Source organism: Cynoglossus semilaevis, chromosome 13 (genome assembly GCF_000523025.1).
Source record: "Cynoglossus semilaevis isolate Cse_v1.0 chromosome 13, Cse_v1.0, whole genome shotgun sequence".
Classification (NCBI taxonomy): Eukaryota; Metazoa; Chordata; class Actinopteri; order Pleuronectiformes; family Cynoglossidae; genus Cynoglossus; species Cynoglossus semilaevis.
The window spans coordinates 19,419,279-19,430,845 of NC_024319.1; the positions used below are offsets into that span (position 1 = coordinate 19,419,279).

General features: G+C 39.9%; 1 protein-coding gene across 2 annotated transcripts in view; it reads right to left on the reverse strand.

Moving 5' to 3' along the window:
• The window catches only part of id4 (inhibitor of DNA binding 4), a 4,639-nt gene extending 4,025 nt beyond the window's left edge, over positions 1–614 (reverse strand). The window contains exon 1 of one of the 2 annotated variants that reach the window (XM_008324105.3): positions 70–614. The gene's annotated coding sequence lies outside the window, so the exon portion shown is untranslated. The remainder of the gene's footprint in view (positions 1–69) is intronic. The other variant, XM_008324104.3, reaches the window with a different exon arrangement.
• Positions 615–11,567: the final 10,953 nt, after the last annotated feature.

The window sequence follows — 11,567 nt, forward strand, 5'->3', positions numbered from 1 at the left end:
GATCTAAACACACACACGCGCTGGCGCGCAAGCAACTATGAGCAACTCGCCGCTGTTTAAAAAAGGACGCTGTAAATGTAGAAACCACGACTGTGCTATAAAGGAGAACAATCTAATCACTCATAACATCCCGCGTAGCTTCGGCTCTCCTCTCTCTCCAGCACGCTCGATGTGAGAGGAATGAAGTGATTTCCTACATTTATAGAGGAGAGGGGAGGCGCCAAGGCAGCCAGGCTGACAGACCAGCCAGAGGAGCCGCTCAATCACATCAGCCGCGGAGCGCTGCTCACAGAGCCGAGCCGAGAAGGCGTGTCTCCGAGTCTGTGCGTGTGTTTGTATCTGTACTGTATATGTTGGACTTCTCCTGCCATTAACACTGGACCAGTTCCTGTAAAGATGATCCTGGTCCAAATCCTGGTCTTCTCTATGTAGGAACGATGGTTTAAAGCTGTGGTCAAAATGAGTGTTTGGATAAAGATCGGTTTAGAGTCAGGTGTTTACTGGTTCAGGGAAAGTTAGTATCAGGATTATAGGCAGTTTGAACTGAATAGAAGCCAAGGATAATTACGTGCGTGTGTGATTAGGCCTTTGTGAGGATCCCGACAGCCTCCTGATTGATGTAGTCGGAGGTGATGGTGTGTTTGCTTCTTTTTACCGTGCTGATTAGCACCTTGACGCATCTTTAGTGCCATGGTTATCGGTGCGTAATTGCGCGCAGCCTCGCCCTTGTTGATCCAGAGCAGGATCACCTGCATCAGGACTGCCATGGAGAAAACTAAAACATCATTTCTGATGGCAATATATACACATTAAGTACCAGTGAAAATGACTTAGCAACCACAAGTCATTTCGGTGCTGTACTCACAATCTTTTTCGACTGCTAGTTGATGTATTTTCACACCCCTGACTGCAGGGATGCAGTTCTATAGGAAACCCGGTGCAGGCCAATTTGGCAGGGCCTCCCTGCCAACTCCTTCCCCCGCTGTGTGTTATTATTCCTCGTACATTCCTCCGCTCTTCGGGCGGCGGTGCCGCTGCGCTCTCTCCTTCACAGGCGCACATTGAACCGCCCCACCGGGCAGACTGCCTGGCGCCGCACATCAGGAGCTCATCCATTCACAAGCAACTTCTTCTTTATTTCTTTATTTCTTCAAGGCCCTTACGTTTGTCTTCTACAGGGATGACACCACGCCAGAATTCCTGTGGACATATAGTGTCCCACGGCTTATGGGAACTTGCACCGTCTGCTCCATCATGAATACAGACGGCCTTGAATGACTGTACATTGGTGTTTTCCTCCTTCCTCTGCGCTCGGCCTGTCTCCCTGTTTTCTGTTGCCATGGGAAGTGACTGCTCTGCTCAATAATGTGTGCAGCAATGTTTGGTTCTGGGGCAACTTCAAAGAGGTCAGTGGTATGAATCTTTGATGCTTGCCTTTCTCTGCCAGCAACATGGTGCATGAACTCTCAGTCCATGACAGGCAGATGAGGAATGAGCTCTGAGAGAGAAACACTGTCCATTTGCCTCAGCCATGAATCACAGATACCACCGCTCTGACCATTTATGTCCATAATAAAACCGAAAGTTTGGAGACTCTCCTCCACTAACTCTGGTGGATTATGGAAACCCTGTTCCTAAAACACTTTCCTTGAGAGATACATTGGTTTATCATAAACATGTAATAACATTAGATTTATAGACATAAGCAGACAGGATTCCAAAGACAGTCTGAATGAAAATACTTTTTCTTTTAAAATAATCTTCAATGTTAGACATTAATGTCAGTCAGCAGCTTAGTGACTCAGTTTGAAGTTCATTCTAGTATTTCTGCCCTGTTCCAGTAGAAGCCATACCCACAGGTAGGGTTAAGGAACCTGAACCTGGTCAGGACATTAGGTTGGTGTTGTTAAAGAGAAAGCATTGAACTCATGCAACGTATGCAAAATCCCCTGGTCCAGGTGCCTCCACCAGATTACAGGTGTTAAGAGATAAAGCCATACTTTTAGCTTTTAAAACTAGCGATTGAACAGCGTTTAATTACAGCACCAGGTCAAGGGCATAGTGCTCTCAAAGTGTACTACAGCACTGACCATTCACTAATTTGTAAGTGTTTATACCTCAAACTTAGTCGCAAGAAATCTGCAGCTATTCCACATTTGGATTTGAAACCAAAAAGTATTATAAACTTCAACAATGACATTCTAGCCTTAAAAATCTATTCACTCTCTCATCTCCTTTTCACTTGTCCTGTGATTACTGATATTCACCAACTTTAACTGATGCTTGGAATGTGGATTTTCTAGCACCCCAATGACTTGCTAAAAGAAGCAAAAACGATTTAAAAATACACAGGCAGAATGCACCAATGCACTTAAAGCCATTAATTACTGTATCTCTCTACTCCCCCCTACTGTAGTCTGCTATCACCTCCTAACTTTACTGCTTTTGCTATGCAATTGTCTAAAATACCAGCCTCACCTTCATTGATTTTGCTGATGCGTTCCATGAATTATCTTTGGCCAGTGGCTCAACATTACCACTGACCACTGCTCATTGATTTTCTATTTCTTTCATAATGGCTGAATTTCATTTCAATTGTAAGCCTGCGTGTTACGTATTGATTTGCTGGGGCTCAGTCTGGTTTCACTCTCAGACTGTCTTTACAGGCAAATATTTAGTGAATTCCTGACATCCACTTCCAGCGAATCAAATACTAGAGTGGCTTGACCCCAGTATGACCCACTATCTGTCTTTATCTAAATATCGATAGGCTGGGATGATATTTAATTGGAACCGGGGTGAATTATTTTCTGTAACACATTTTATTTTTGTTGTTGTCTACCATGCCTGGAGTGTGATATTAGGAATGTAAGCCTATATGGTTGAGTATCAGAAAGTCCAGTCATCAGAAATTAGCCAAATACAACCTGCTTTCATTGCAAGGTCATTGTCAGAGACTACAGTAGAGGCTTAGTTCAGGGTGTTTGAAACCTCTGGCTGTGGAGATGAATGCAAAGCTCAGCATCTTTGATTTGGCTCCGTGATCACATTTAAAGTTTATATAGAACCAAATTCAAGCCATACTAAACTTTGATGTATGGTCTGCTGGCTAACAATAAAACAGCATAATCTTGCTGTTTTCTTTAACTCAAACATAGGTGTGAAATCTCTCACACAGCGGTGCAGGTTAAGAGGAGACTATTGACAAAGTGGTCAAATAATTAATACTCTCTGTATTATGTTGTCAGACTGAATAATGAAGCCTTTTGTGCTAAAAATTGACAATTACCCTCAGGTGGAAATTTAATTATTTTGTTATCACATGAGAGGTAAATCAACATATTTCGAAATTCTACATTATTCTCTAACATAGAGTTCTATATCATTATCTCCTTCTAGTAAAACTGTCTTTTGCAGTTCAGGTTAAATTTAATGAGTTGGTACCATGATAAAATCTCTTCTTTGGTGGTGAAGGCTGCAGCTTCTCTCCTAGGTCTATACTGATGTGAGGTGAGGAACAACCCCTACGGACTAGTTCCTACTGTAAAGATCAGGTTGGAGGGACCTAGGCCACTCTTCGTGTTTCACAGCCGACAGCTGCTCATTGCATCGACTGCATGTGTTTTTATTGAAGCTGTTCTGTTATACTAGCCAGCTGTAAACCAAATAGCACAATAAAATTAGTGAAGATGTCACAGTACCCAGTCATTTTTAATCACAAATGTCTACATGATGTGAGATTTTGTGACTTTGGTGTTTAATTACACTGTTAAAACAGACTTACCAAACCTGGTGGCAGCAGATCAGAGGCTCTGATAATAAAAAAAGTAAAAAAAAAACCCACTGGCCCTTTAACTTGGTACCAGCCTCTTATCTCTGAACAACTTCCCGTGCAACATTCATAGTTCGCGGAACAAACTAACGGTGTGATCTGCTCTACGTATATGCACTTCTGTCTTTGTGTTTGCTTTCTCATGCTTCCTCTGCCTGCACTTCTCTAATTGTGGCCCATTTGCTGCAACTTCCCAAAAGGTTTAAAGCGCTGCTGACTGGGGACTGGAGCGAGGTAACTGGAGACTCATTAGGCCACAAGAATCAGCCTGATGGGTGAACCTTGGTGTTTGTTGTGGCTACACAGTGTGGAGACTCAGAACAGACTATTTACCTAACCAGTCTGCTATATTTATTTCTATGCAGATCAAGAGCAATGCCAATTATTTTTTGTGGTCCAGGACCAGCAGTTCTGCTGAAATGCACACTTGAATATTGCATACAGGTCACATCCTGTGTGTACCTCACAAACTGTTGGTAAAACCTAATCAATTTGGTTTTGAAATAATACTTAAATAATACTGTTGTTGAAGTGTTTGGATGTGTCTTGACCAAAAATACAAATTTATTGGAATAAATTAAAAACCTGGTGGATGGATATTGTACTGCAAGTATAAATGTCCCCCCTGGCTTTTACCTTTTGTTGTAGCCACAGTTACAGGTCAACCTACCATGATGTCAAATTTCACACGGGCTAAGAAACTTGTATTTGTACCTGGGACGTAAAGGGCAACAACAGGTTAAATGGTTTGCCAAAGGGCAGAGGGCGGAACCCAACAGCTTAAACCCAACTGCCTTTAAACCCAGTTGGGTTAGATACAAGTATCCAACTACATATATGTAACATTTATTTACATATATCTAATATGCATAACTATACAGTATCTATATACATACATATATAGTTGATATAATAATTAATAATGGACGCAATGCATAGATTGGATCCAATGATCTGTTGCTGCAAAGCTGAACACTAACTAATAACTTAACTGACTAACTAACTCCTTGATTACTCCTTATTTTTAAACCAAAAATATTAAATAATCAACAATATAAGCTGTAGTCTGATTTGTTATTTACAGTAAATTTCAGTTTGTATCAAACTGTAACAGGAATTACTGTATATTGTAATTGTATATTACCTAATATATATTACCTCTATATATACTGTACTTATACAGAATATATAGAAGAAGACACAGACGTTCACGGTCACATTCCACCATTTGAGAAACACTGCAGTGGAATCCTCTTCAACAGTGGCACAGTTGTGCTAATATCCTGTGTAGTAGCACTTCCTTTTGACTCAAATTGCAAAACTGTAAATCAGTCAGTTCTGCCCAGGTTGGGGTTGAGAAGCTTTTATTCTGAGGAACTCGTCTACACATCGTCAGCTACTTACGGTCAGCTATTTCCTGCAAGTGTGAGGACGTGTGTCAAAAGTGAAAAGAAAAGATGTTTTAAAAAAGGTAAACATCAGTCCTTGAAGTACAGCTCAGTTCAACATCAGTTGCAGTAGAACTGCTGTTGGTGTACCCTGAAGCCCAGATCTGTCCTAAACTGCTTGGCTCAGCTGTGGTTAAGATGGGTGGTGCCATCTCTGGTTTTTTTTTCTTCCTCTGTCTCACCAGGTGACACATTTTGCTCAACATGTCTTATTCCCTCATGGCCTCGCAGCTAAACCCAACAGTCCTCTGTGTGTCATTTACACAGGTGCATCCAATGTTTACATTGTGCCTCCTGAGAAACCACACACACACACACACACACACATGCATGCACACACACACACACCTACCTGCAAACACTCTTCACTCTTGCACGTTCATGATGAGAGATTTTAAATCCTACATATCCGTGAGTATGAAATGTTTGTGTTTATACCATCATTAGTCTGAACATTGTTTACCAACTGCCAGATCTGTGGCTTTTAAACATGTTCTAGCCCATGTATTTCTAAGCAACTTCTATGTATTCTTAAATAACCTTTGCTCCTGGTTTAATGCTACTTCCCCTTTTAAAGCCCTGGTCACAACAAATATTCCTGACCTGGTGTTTGGGAGCCCACTCAGTTATGCCCTGTCCTGTTTGTACTCCAAACTGTTGAAGGATGTATCATGTAGGTATAGTGGGTGTTTGTGTGTGTGTGTGTGTGTGTGTGTATGTGTGTGTGTGTTTGGGAGGTGACAGGTGCACCTTTGTTACATCCACCTGTGCAACTGCTGCTCTCTTTGTTGTCTGGTTGGCAGACATCAGATCACTCAGCTCTTTTAGGTCAGAGCTTGTTGTACCATGCAGTTATCTGACTTTCCAACAGACACAGAGTACCAGGGTCATACAGGCATTTATTAGACGGAGCAGATGACCAGCTTTGTACTTATCCTAACTGACTACTGACACACACATGGGAAGAAAGGTAAAAGAAATAAATGTAGAACAAGGACCTACAGTTGGCAACATTGTCCAATTAGTTGTACAGCTAATAGCAATTAGCACGTTGTTGGTCTTGTAGTTTATTCTGGCATGAATAAAGATATAGAAAATGATTCACTGTACATTAGCAATGGCTTAGCATTCCATTTTTAAACGAAGGCATTGCAAAAAAACGTAGTGTCATAGGGGCTGGTTCATTTTTGTGTATCAGAATATTCAGCTGCATTCCCCTAAAACTCTGTTACTTAATACAACTGGTTTTTATCTGTAGTTTTTTCCATGTCAACTTTTCAAATCAGTAGCTCGTGAAGGTGAGAGGACAAACAGCTCATGGCAGATAAACGGACAAAAATTGATCACAGATGACAACAATACTAATAATAAGTCCTAGTCTCAACTGGTATAAGTCGTAGCATTTTTGGTCTAAAGCTTCTCTGCTGCAATGATCTGGCTCCATCCATGTTTAATTCATGGTCTATGGAACGTTTGTGTAACGTGTAGCATGGGCCTAAATGTTTATCTGCAGCATAAGAACCCTTCAGTCTGTGGATGTAAAGACTTACAACCTGTAGCCTGATTCTCTTCACTCCCAGACTGTGAACATTAGTGAACAAGTGAGTGAAGGCAGCTTGTTAATGAGCTGCTCCTCTGCAGTGTGGGGAACAGGCAGCTGTGGCAGTGCTGGGTGAACAGCAGTGACACAGAGTTGGAACGTTCTGACTTGATTAACTGGAAAGAGTCAGTCTGCTGTAGAAACGCACAGCAACACACTGTGTGTTTCAGGAAGTGTGGACTTATTCATCATATGTATATTATGTTACAAAAATCCAAGTTTTGTCAGAATGCAACTCTGATTGTGTGTTCTACAGAGGATTGGTTGAACATTAACACAGAGGTTATTCAAACATACAGTATATGATCATAAAACTCTCTGTATATATGGGTCTTTAATGCAGTTTCATGGCAAACATTCATCTATTATTTACTAATATTTTACCATTTTAATCAAAGTTGAACATTTAAAGACACATTTTGACTAGTGTAGCTTTTTAGCAGTCTCATGTCTAGGTTATCGTTGGTTAAACTTTGTTCACCTTATCATTTATAACTCCTTTTGATTGCAACACTTGTGTATGCGGATCCATTTATAATTGTCGTCATACAAAAGTAAAAATACACTGCAATTATTTATCTGGCGATCAATGGAGTATGTGTTCAGTAAAATGTTCATACTGTACTTAACCCTGACCTGGAGCCTTCCTGGCAGGTTTCATTGACACCAGATTAGTCACACAGTAAACAGTTAGGGCAGGTTCACCACCCACTACCAGGAATGTTCAATACAAAGAAGTGAGAACAAGTGACAGGAATTTAGAATGAGAAGAAACTGGATCATCAGTGGAAAGGACTAGGTGAGAACTCTGGGTGTGAGATAGTCATGGGTCTGACCCTGCGACCCACTCGATGTTTGGAGGTGTGTGGTGCACTAGTGTGACTTTTTAAAGACTTCATCTGTCGGTTCTTTTCACAGGATTAGCTGCTGATTGACAGGTTGATTGTTCTGGTGGCTGATTGTTCTTGGCAGCTAATTTGTCAACAGAAACACCTTAATGATATCAAAATGTTGGGGGTTTTTTGCTACTGATTTCCAAACAGGACACGGTGGTTCCAGTTAAAGTGACTAGTGGTTTCACTGGAAGTTTTTTTTAAATCCCTTTCATCGTTGTTAAATAAATATAAGTTGAATTAGTCAAACTGAACCTTGGTCTCCGTCAAGTCTTCAGATACTAATCACGTGTGACCATAAGCCCAGACACAAAGACATTTGAACCAGGTGTGACTTAAAAAAATCCAAACCAAAACTCAGGATTATGTTTTAAACAAACACATGCCTGCTCACATTTGCCTTGTTATTGATGCCAAAATCTTTATGTTCACTCAGGATCAAATCTCTCAGAACAACAGCTCAATGCAATGAAGACGAGTTTTAATATTTCTGATAGTTATGTTTTTGAAAAAAAAAACTTGCACAGATCACATTTACTCTTTTGTGTAATAAATCAGATTAAAAACTTAAATGCATTTTAACACATGGGCAATAATTAAGTCATCCATCAACTCCATGAAGCCACATTTTGAGCTATACTTCTACACATTTTAGTCTGTAATAATAATAACATATATAAGTATAAAACAAACACATCTACCTGTTGTCATTTGTCTTTTTGTTCCAGCACATTATAGAATATCTGTATCATATTTAAGAAGGTTGATTTATCTTGATTAACCTTGAGCTCCACTGCAATTAATCAAATTTCTTTTCTTTTTTTTTTCATGTCTACACTTCTGTCACCAGTGTTTGCCAAACTACATCTGCCTTTACCTCACCCAAGTCACTGCTGTTCTGAAGGCCAGAAGCCAGCAGTTAACAACAATATTAGCTAACATATTATTACAAGTTAACAATGGAGCACAAGGCCAGAAGCCAGCAGTTAACAACAAGTTAACAATGAAGCATGTTGTTAATTTCTTTTTTGACTGTATTTTAGTATTTTACAAGAAATATTTTGTCTGTCCATGAGCTATGACTCTGGGTCATCAAGTATTACATTGATGCTCATCTTCTAGTATGCAGCCTCTAATTATTATTTTGTTTTACAAGCGAGTGTGGAATCTGATGCATCGACTGGCTTCTACTTTTCTACTTTGAAGCTACTCCTCTCCTGTCTTTAATATTCCGATGTTATACTCTGTCAGAACTCTGAAAATCCCAGAAGCTCAGCAGGTTCAGTAATAATCAGATCATTATGTCTGACACATCAACCGACGCTGTCGTACTTCAGACACTTAGATCTCTTTTTTTATGTGAACTTTCACTGAAGCACCTGGAATGAATTGACAGGATAGTCACGAGGGCTTGATGATTATATTTTTCTGGTTTCCATCTCTCTACAGATCACCAATACTCATCCGACATTCTATTACAGAGGAAGAAATACAAATTCCAATAGTAAAAAAAATGTCTTAAATGATTTCAATACACATTTTTCTGTTCATGTTTCCCTCTGGAATGTTGAAATTCCAAAGCAGACCCTTGGCCTCTTTTCATTAGGAAAAGTTCCCATACACTGCCTTGTGATTTGCGCACGCTTTTCTTGCCTGGATAAAATTCCTCCCTTTCTTTTTTAGTCTGTTCTTCCTGGAAACCTCCCACCTCTCAACTCCTCTGAACCTTTTTTTTTCCTTGAAGGGACTTTAGGGAGGAATGTCATTCAGCCATGAGCCCCAAATCTCTGCCGCAAACATGTTCTCACTGATTCTCTCAAAGAATTAATTGCTCCAAATAATCTCACCATCTGCTTGCTGAGGTCCACGTGTATGAGGCGGCTTGCATCGCAGTGACTGGGACGCCATTCAGACGGCCGGCTGCTGCTGCGGCACACAGAGGGAGAGACATTGAGAGTAGGAGGAAGAGAGAGGGAGGGAGAAAAGGAGAGTGAGGTGGTGAGGCTTTGCCAGGAGGCTGAGGAGAGGAGGGAATGACAAAGACCACCATCTGCTCCTCGTCTTTCTTGTCAGGGACCCTGGACACCAGAAAAGACTCTGCATCACTGTGATCCTGTGACATATCACTGACTGGAATGTTACTGACCAGAGTGGACACAAGTACAATCCAAAAACATGAAATTTTACTTTAAATATATCAACAGAGAAATTTCTCCCAATAATGACTTCATTTAAAAGTCAAAAATAATTCAACATTAAATTAAAATTGTGTCGTACAACATAAGCTACACTCAGAAAAACGTGTTCTTTTATTTTAGAAAGATTTTAGCGCCTGTGATTAGATTGGGATTATCATCTGTATGTATTGGCTTTAACAACACAATCACACTTAAACTCCAGGGACTTTGATAAATGTTGTCATGGAAAGTTGGCTGCTTGGCCTTGAATTTTAACAGCCTTATTTTTAAGGAGGGCAGCTCTGACTCATATCAGACTTAAAGATGGAAGTGGTGGAAGAGAAAGAGTTTATTTTCAGAGTGTGTGGCATATATAGTCCAGGACCCTGAGCTGTGGCGGCTCCTGCAGTTGTGTTTGCAGTGTGAGGAGAGAAGCCAGCACAGATGGTTAGGTACCAAAGGCAGCAGACTTTTTCTCATGCCTTTAAATGGGAGCGCTCTCTTTCTTAGCTAATATTTAGCTCCTTCAAATGCAAATGGGGCAGCTTCACTCTCCAAGGTTAGCATAACAACTATGGGAAAGCTTTCAGATCTTAGACATTTGTTTACCAGATGAAAGAGCCTGCACATGGCAGAGCAGTGAGGCAGAGTCAGGCCTCTCTGCACTATATCTGACTGAGAGTACACTCTGTCAGTTCCACTCCCAGGCTATAGCCTTTTTATTCTCCACAGTTTGAAAAGGAAATTGTTGTTATGGTTTAATGTGATGTCCCATCGTGTGTGGGAAATTCCTCACTGATTCCGCCTCAGAAATTAGCAGGAGCCCAGGCCAAAACAGTTACATTATTCTAAATAAATGAGATTGAGGGATTTTAGATTTTCAGGGGAAAAAAAACAAACCTGGAAATGGAGAAACAAGTCTAAAATTTCAGCGGCAAACATTTAAAATATTTCTAAAATAAAGATTCAAGTTGTTACAAAACAAGGTTAGCCATTGGATAGTTACAACGTTATTTAGATAACATACAAGATATAATAACTTTATATCTTAATCTGTTCCATCAATAAAACAAAATAAATTTTAATATAAAAAATATACTAAAGAAAACATTACATATATTCATATTATATATTTATTTCATGTATTACTAAATATAAGAGGAGATAAGGCTAGAGGCTGCATCAAAAAGCGGCTGTGATTTTGTTTTTGGCTTCATTTAATCCATTGTTCACTTGGAGAAAAATGATTTAAATCACCATGGAAACACCAATGGTGAGCATGACATATTCAGAAAAAAATATCCTGAAGATCAGATCTACTAAAAACAGCAGCTTGAAGTTCGTTGTTTTAAAGAAAATACAGCTCTCCTGTGTGTGAAATACGTGTGTGTGATTATTAACCCTCATTATTAAATATATTTTAAAAAGGAAGAGAGCAAAAATGTGAATGGCCCATAAATGAGCTGTAGAAAACATAGCAACATTTTCCCCGCTGAACAGTTGCAGAGGCAAACAGCTCATATTATACTTCAAAACTGTAATAAAACACTATCTTTCCTCCATCTCTGTAATGCATTATTCACTTCAAGTCGCCAAAAGGAGGCTCCAGAGGATGTT